The sequence below is a fragment of the Haliaeetus leucocephalus genome, unplaced genomic scaffold (genome assembly GCF_000737465.1).
Source record: "Haliaeetus leucocephalus isolate CR32 unplaced genomic scaffold, Haliaeetus_leucocephalus-4.0 Scaffold741, whole genome shotgun sequence".
NCBI classification, from domain to species: Eukaryota; Metazoa; Chordata; class Aves; order Accipitriformes; family Accipitridae; genus Haliaeetus; species Haliaeetus leucocephalus.
The window spans coordinates 2,935,287-2,941,627 of record NW_010973177.1 but is presented as its reverse complement, the minus strand read 5'-3'; the positions used below and the strand labels follow the sequence as shown (position 1 = coordinate 2,941,627).

The 6,341-nt window shown below is 48.6% G+C and overlaps 1 protein-coding gene across 1 annotated transcript in view; it reads left to right on the top strand.

Annotated features, from left to right (window-relative positions):
- Window positions 1-788: 788 nt before the first annotated feature.
- Window positions 789-6,341, top strand: part of SMOX (spermine oxidase) — a 55,570-nt gene continuing 50,017 nt past the window's right edge. Inside the window, exon 1 of the mRNA XM_010580749.1 lies at window positions 789-871. The gene's annotated coding sequence lies outside the window, so the exon portion shown is untranslated. The remainder of the gene's footprint in view (window positions 872-6,341) is intronic.

Below are 6,341 nucleotides of genomic sequence, written 5' to 3'. Positions count from 1 at the left end.
TGTCTAAATGGGCAGGCTGGGGGATATCGGAGCGTTTCGGCTCTGCTGGTGGATCCTCATCCCGCGCGTCACACAGTGCTCGTTCCTGGTTGCAAACTTTTTTTTTTTTTTTTTGGAAAGAGACTGTCCTTTAATAAAACGCGCTGTTTACGGGGCTGCTGCTTGGAGGCGAGGCTGTTACGCCGCAGCCGCATGAGAGCCATCGAATTCAGAAGCAGGAGAGCCCTGTCCCCTCCGCTTTAGGGCTCCGAACGCCGTTTCCCAGCTTGTTAGACCGTAATGGGATTTTTTTTTTTTTTTTCTTTCCCCTGCCTTCGGGAGGGGTCTGTGCCCAGAGGTATTTAAGAGTATATATCCCATACCAGCTGAGGTGGTTTATGTCTGAGGGGCACTGCGGGCTTAACGCTGGGATCCCCAGTGCCATCCCTCACCAGCCCTGTCCCAAAGGAGGAGAGGAGGATTGATTAACCCCGGGTGTTTTTTTTTTTTGTTTTGTTTTATTTTGGCCGTTTCGGTGGGTTGGGTTTGAGGTTTTCCTTCTCCCGGGCAGGCTGCCGGCGGGGGAGAGCCACCCAGCCGCCTCACAGGCCGCGCCGGGCCGGTGCTTTGCCGGGGGAGAAGCGGGCGGAGAAGAGGAGGAGGAGGAGGAGGAGGAGGAGGAGGAGGCGGGGGGATCCTTAAGGCGGAGCCGGGGCGGACCGAAGGGGAGGCGGCTGGAAAACAGGCCGGCGCTGGTTCTCGCCTCGCAGTGCCCAGTCAGCCGCCGGGAGCCGCGCCGGGAGCCGCTCAGAAGCGGGGAGGGGAGCGAGGCGCTGAGGCGAGCCCGGGCGGGCGGCGAGACCCCGTCCCCTCCGGCCACCGCAAGAGAGAGGTACGAGGCGGGTGAGGAGGAGGAGGAGGCGGAGGCGGCCGCCCCCTTCCCGCCTGCCGGGGGTCCGTCCCCGTCCCCCTCCTCAGAGAGCATGGCGGGCGAGGGCTCCCCTCAGCTCCCCTCAGCTCCCCTCAGGGAGGCACCTGCCGCGCTCCCGCCTCTCCCTCGGCCGACCTGCGGCTGTCAGCGCCGCCGGCGTCGAGGGGCTGGCGGGAAGGCCAGCGCCCACCTCAGCGGTGGTGACCAGCCCGGTTCTCCCCTCCTTCATTAAGATGGCCAAGGAGGTTTCCCAGCCGGCGGTGGGGAGAGGGTGGCCGCCGTGGGGCAGAGCTGGGGCGGGGGGGGGTGTCTTTGCCTGAGGGGTCTGCCCCGCCGCCCCATCCCACACGGCCAACTCCACAAAATCTCCTCGTAAAGGTGCTCGCCCTCGTTCCTCAGCCCCGAGGAACCCGGGTGGGTGCCCTGCCGAGCCCAGGTGGAGAGCAGGAGGCTGCGGGCGCCGCTTTTATCCCTACCTGCCTTCCTGGGGAGGGGGAAAGGACCACCGAGGGCAGGGCACCCGCCGGTGTCTGCGGTCGTGTTGGGGGTTTTGGGGTGTTGTGTTGGTTTGTTTAGGTTTCTTGTTGTTTTGTTTTTTTTTTTTTCCTTTATTTCCTCCATGTGTTTATGTCAGCGGATCGCCCGCACGCGATGTGCGTCTGCGTGCGTCTCCGCTTTCTCTGCCTCGGCGTTTCAGGCGATGACATGAAGAGTAAAGGTTAAGTAGGAAAGTCACCATAATCTGATGTGTGAGGCGGGATGTAAATTACGAGCTGTGAAAGCTTGCAGTTCATTTGTGTTTTGGTGTTTCTTGTTTATACAAAGCTGTTACAATACTGGGGGCTTGGCAGTTCATACCGATCTTGTGTTTTCAGTCAAATCCATTGACTTCTGCAGAATTGCTCCGTCTTTTAAATCGCTGCGGCGGATGAGGGATTAGTCTCGGACGCACAGTAGCGAAATGCACAAAGCCAATTGTCAGTTACCAAACCCGGCCTCAAAACAAAGCTTTTTAGCAATTTACATCCTCAGCCCCAGAAATACAGCCGCTCAGCTGGATCCTTGCTCTCTGATCACCCCTAAAAAATCCTTTGCGTGGCGTATAGGCATGCTGTCTCAAATCCAGTGCTGGGACCAGCTGTAATTGCCCTGATATATTAGATGTAAACACAAGCTTTATGTAAAGTGAAACCGTATGTATCGGCTAATGCACGTCCACTCTGTGATCCTGCACAAATATTGTCGAGCCCAGAGCTCTGTCCTTAGCTCACCCTGTTGATCTACTTTTCCCTTAGCCTGTACGACACAGTCCTGTTCCCGGAGTTACCGGACGGGTTTAGTGGAGGAGGAGAAATCAGCCTAGGACCATTTCTGTGTGTTGTGCAAGAATGCTGTGTGTTTTCAGTCTTTTACAAATGTTTTATTGACTTAGTGATAACACTTTGCTCTTCTAGGTCCTTTTCCCTTTCCAGATTGCTAGCCCAGCGCTTACTAATCTTTTATGGCACTGCTGTGGAACAGATGTACGGTGTTTTTCAGTGAGTCGCAAGGTCCGTAGTTTCAGCTGGCTTTGCCTCTAAAAAGACAATACTGCCTTTCCCTTGTACCCCCATTGTGGAGTGGGTAGCTGGACTGGGAAACAGATTTGGATGACTACCGAGCCGGCAAAAAAACGATGGTCTTGGGTCTGACTCAGTGCCTGGATCTGAATCATCACATAGCTGCTCAAATGTTTACCTGGGCATCTTTGGGTTTAGAGGAGCATCTAGCTGTTACTTTGGCCAAACTATATGTGGAAATAGGTGTAGAGGTCTGGGTCTTTTAAGTCCTGAAAATACTGGCTGATTTTGGGTACCGTGGTCGTTTATCATTCTCAATCCTTTGGCTCGGTGGAGCAGCTGCTCTTGAGCTGTACTGCTTTGTGCCATGCTTTCTTGAAATGGCAGAGTGTGTGGCTGGAACGCCACGAACACACCACACGTGTCCTGGGAGCCTCTGTCCTCATCTCTGCTGTTGCTGAAAGCGCTGCTGGATAGCCCTCTCTGGTTTTCACTTGAAGGGCTTTCTCTCTGTTGTGTCTCTCGCACTAAAATGTGCCCTGACTTGCTGTCACAAGTTAACTGTGGTGCCTCTGAAACACAGTCTTCTCCTGGAGTGAGGGAATCTCAGTTGACTTGGTGGGGATGGAGTGGTTGAGGTAGAGTTTGGAAAGCTCTGTGAAACTGCTAATGTTCCTCACAAGCAGAAGGATACCTATGGTTTATGGGCTCCCTACAGTACCCTTTGGTCAAAAGGTGTGATGGTGCTCTTTTACTGGTCTCCACCTTTGTCAAGTAGTATGATTTGGGCTTTTCACAATCCTCCATCCGCAAAAGTTAGCGGGACTCCTGCCCATCTCTGCCTCAAGCTTGGAGGGGTATTCCTGCATGTAGTGTATTCCTTCTGCCTGCTACAGAAGTATAGCTGCCTGTCCTCTCAACCCCAGTTGTATTGCTTCATGGTTTCTGTGACTGTAATCCCACAGAAAAGTAATCCCTTTTAATGAAATCTAAGGTTCTCCAACTAATTTCCTGCTGGCCCAAATGAGGGTCTAAGGAGAATGCTGATGCTGACTTCTGAAGTATGTGGATTTACTTACTTTGTATGGTTGAGTTATATAAAAGAGAAATAGAAATTATTTTCTCTATGCCCTTGACAAATACTAAAACACAGCCTGTTTTATTTCACAAATCTAACTGCTGTCTCCTTCTCTCAGTAACCGTAATTAACAGACCAGAAAATGGAAAAATGTAGAAATATCTTTTCCCAGTGGCCACAAACATTAGTCCTCTCCAGAAGTTAATGAAGTCAAGTCTAAGGAAATTAAATAACTGATTTTTTTAGCTCTGTTGGTGAGCTAAAACACTGTGTCAGAGTGGTAAATCATAAATTAGAGAGGTATAAAGATTACCTCTTGGAAACGAAGTTGGTGAAGAATGGATTTGAACTCTTCCTTCTCAAGAGAGCATCTAAACCATCTGACTTCAGGATCTGTCCTGCTCTGCTTGGATGCAAAAATTAATCTGTAGCACAGCAGTAATGTGGGATAGGGATACTAACTCACCATGGCTGGTGAGCAAGGTGCTCTCTTCTGGCTGGTAGGAGCTGGGGCTCCAATCCTCTTGCACACCAAGTGTGCTAGCAGGTCTGTGACACTGTAAAAAAAAAATGAATGCAACTGATCCCTTGTATGATGGACTCCTTAGAAGTGAATAGTTTAACAAATGACATCACAAAACGTTGTGGTGTTTCCAGACCACGTTATCATCCTTGTTGTGTTCCTGGTGAAGGAACATGAAAATTTTCAGCCACCTTGATGGTATGTCCTATTTTCATAAGCTCTTGTGGATGTGTTGGCTTTGATGTGTCCAGGTGTTCCAAGCTCACATAGGGGACACGTGGGTGTATGCACACTAATATCACTTGAGTTTATAGTAGTCACCATGGAAATTGGTTACAAATCCTTGCTTTTTTTAAAAATCTGATCTTTCTGTGGTTTCTTTTTATTTTAAGAAAAAACTCCAGCAATACTGTGGGTGGGAATATGAACTACTTGGCAAATAAAACTTCGTGGCAACTCCCGTTAGCACCATGTGCATTGTGGCACCTGAAGAGCGTGTTGATGTGGTGCAGCTGTTTCATGTGATGTGTGGCTCTACCCTGGAGAGTGGCTTTGTAAGAACTCAAGTTTGAGGTCCCATGTTTGTGTCTGTGTAGAGTTGTGAACATATTTTGGGGAGCCTGTGGGGTTCAACTCCTCCCTGTACCTTCTGAGAGTCCACTGCAACCTGTAATAAAGCCTCTTGAGGTTAAACTTGACACAAGCAACTGTCTCTTCTTAAGTAGGATATCATCAGTTGGTGTTGTACCGGTATTACTCTTCAGTTGTCCAGGGTGTATGCTCTTTGTGGAGTTCATGGCAGTGTCCTTTACCTTCACCTGACAAGAGTGTGTCCATCACATCACCAAAATATACAGCATGTTCCTTATTCGTTGTATGGGAAGAAAAGGCTGTGAGTACTGGAGCCAGCACCCTTGAGGGACCCTGGGGTAAGGATTGGACTGCAGGCTGGAGGAAGGTTGCAGGCGGTGGGGATTCAACCAGCAGCCATACTCTGCCCACCCCAGCTGTGGATAACACAGCATGTGGGTTTTTATAACAAGCTGTTTGCAGGCTCAGCCTGACAGCAGCATGACACAGACCTTTGCTTTGTGAGGTGCACTGTATATATTGGTGACCTTTTTATCTGGAGATCTTTAAATGCAGTAGAGTGGTGTTGCTTTGGTTAATTTTAATCATGCCCTTGGTTTTAAGTTTTTTTTTTTTTTTTTTTTTTCTTATGGCAACTGGAGTTTTTGTTTTGTGACATTTTGGGGCCAGAGACATGAGGTTGTAAGGATGGATGTAGCAGGGAGTTTTTTGGCACCAAGGAAGGCCTGGATTGCTCTGAAGGTAGTGTGAGATAAGCTCATCAGCAGGAATGTAATGCAAGAGGGGGTCAAAAAGCCCCTCCCTGCTGTTCATGTTGGAGTTTGATCCCTGAGCTATTTCAGGGTAGTTCTCTGCTACCAGGCCATCCTTTAAGTCTCGGTAAAACAAGACGGCTATTGTTAGTGCTCTCAGATAACTTAAAATGATGGTGGCTGGGAGACTGCTGGGTCTGAGGGAAACAGATTTTGTAGCCCCGGAGTAGTGATTTACACAGGGCTTTGGTTGTCACATATTCCTTCTTTGGAGCCGTTATCCACATCATCCTCTGAGACCACGTTTATCTCTCTTCTGAGAGTAGGAGGATGGAGGGAGAGAGCTGGAGGCCACAGAGCAGATCAGTGGCAGAATGGAGGTCACAGTGAGCGAGGCAGATTCTCAGCTGTGGGGAACCCAGCGAGCTGATCCGACATAAATAAAGAAAATTTCAGCTTGTGAGAAATGTTCAGTTTTGGTCACTTGCATTTCTTTTATCCAATAGGTCTTTAAAGGTCTGCAAACTTTGTATAATGGCTTGAAAATGTCATTAAAATCAATTTTTTCTTTTTTCTTTTTTTTAACCTACTGAGTTCAAAGAAAGGAACTACCTTTTAAGAAATAAGGAAATATTTTTTTTTTTGCTGGCTGTTGAAGTAGCGAACTAAATGAATGTAGATAACTTCTGAAGAATGGATGGTTAGTTATTCATTTCTTCATTATTCATTATTCTGCATAATGCCATATTTTTCTTAAGTGTGTCCTCTAGATTTAGCTGAGTGGCATTTAACAGTGTAGGTTGCTGGCATGTTTAGAATGACTGAAATATTGGACAGGATATGGTGATGTTTGCACACTTTGAGGGGGGGGGGGGGGGAAGGGCATTTTTGTTGGGTTTTTTTTTTTGGGAAGATATTTACCATTTTC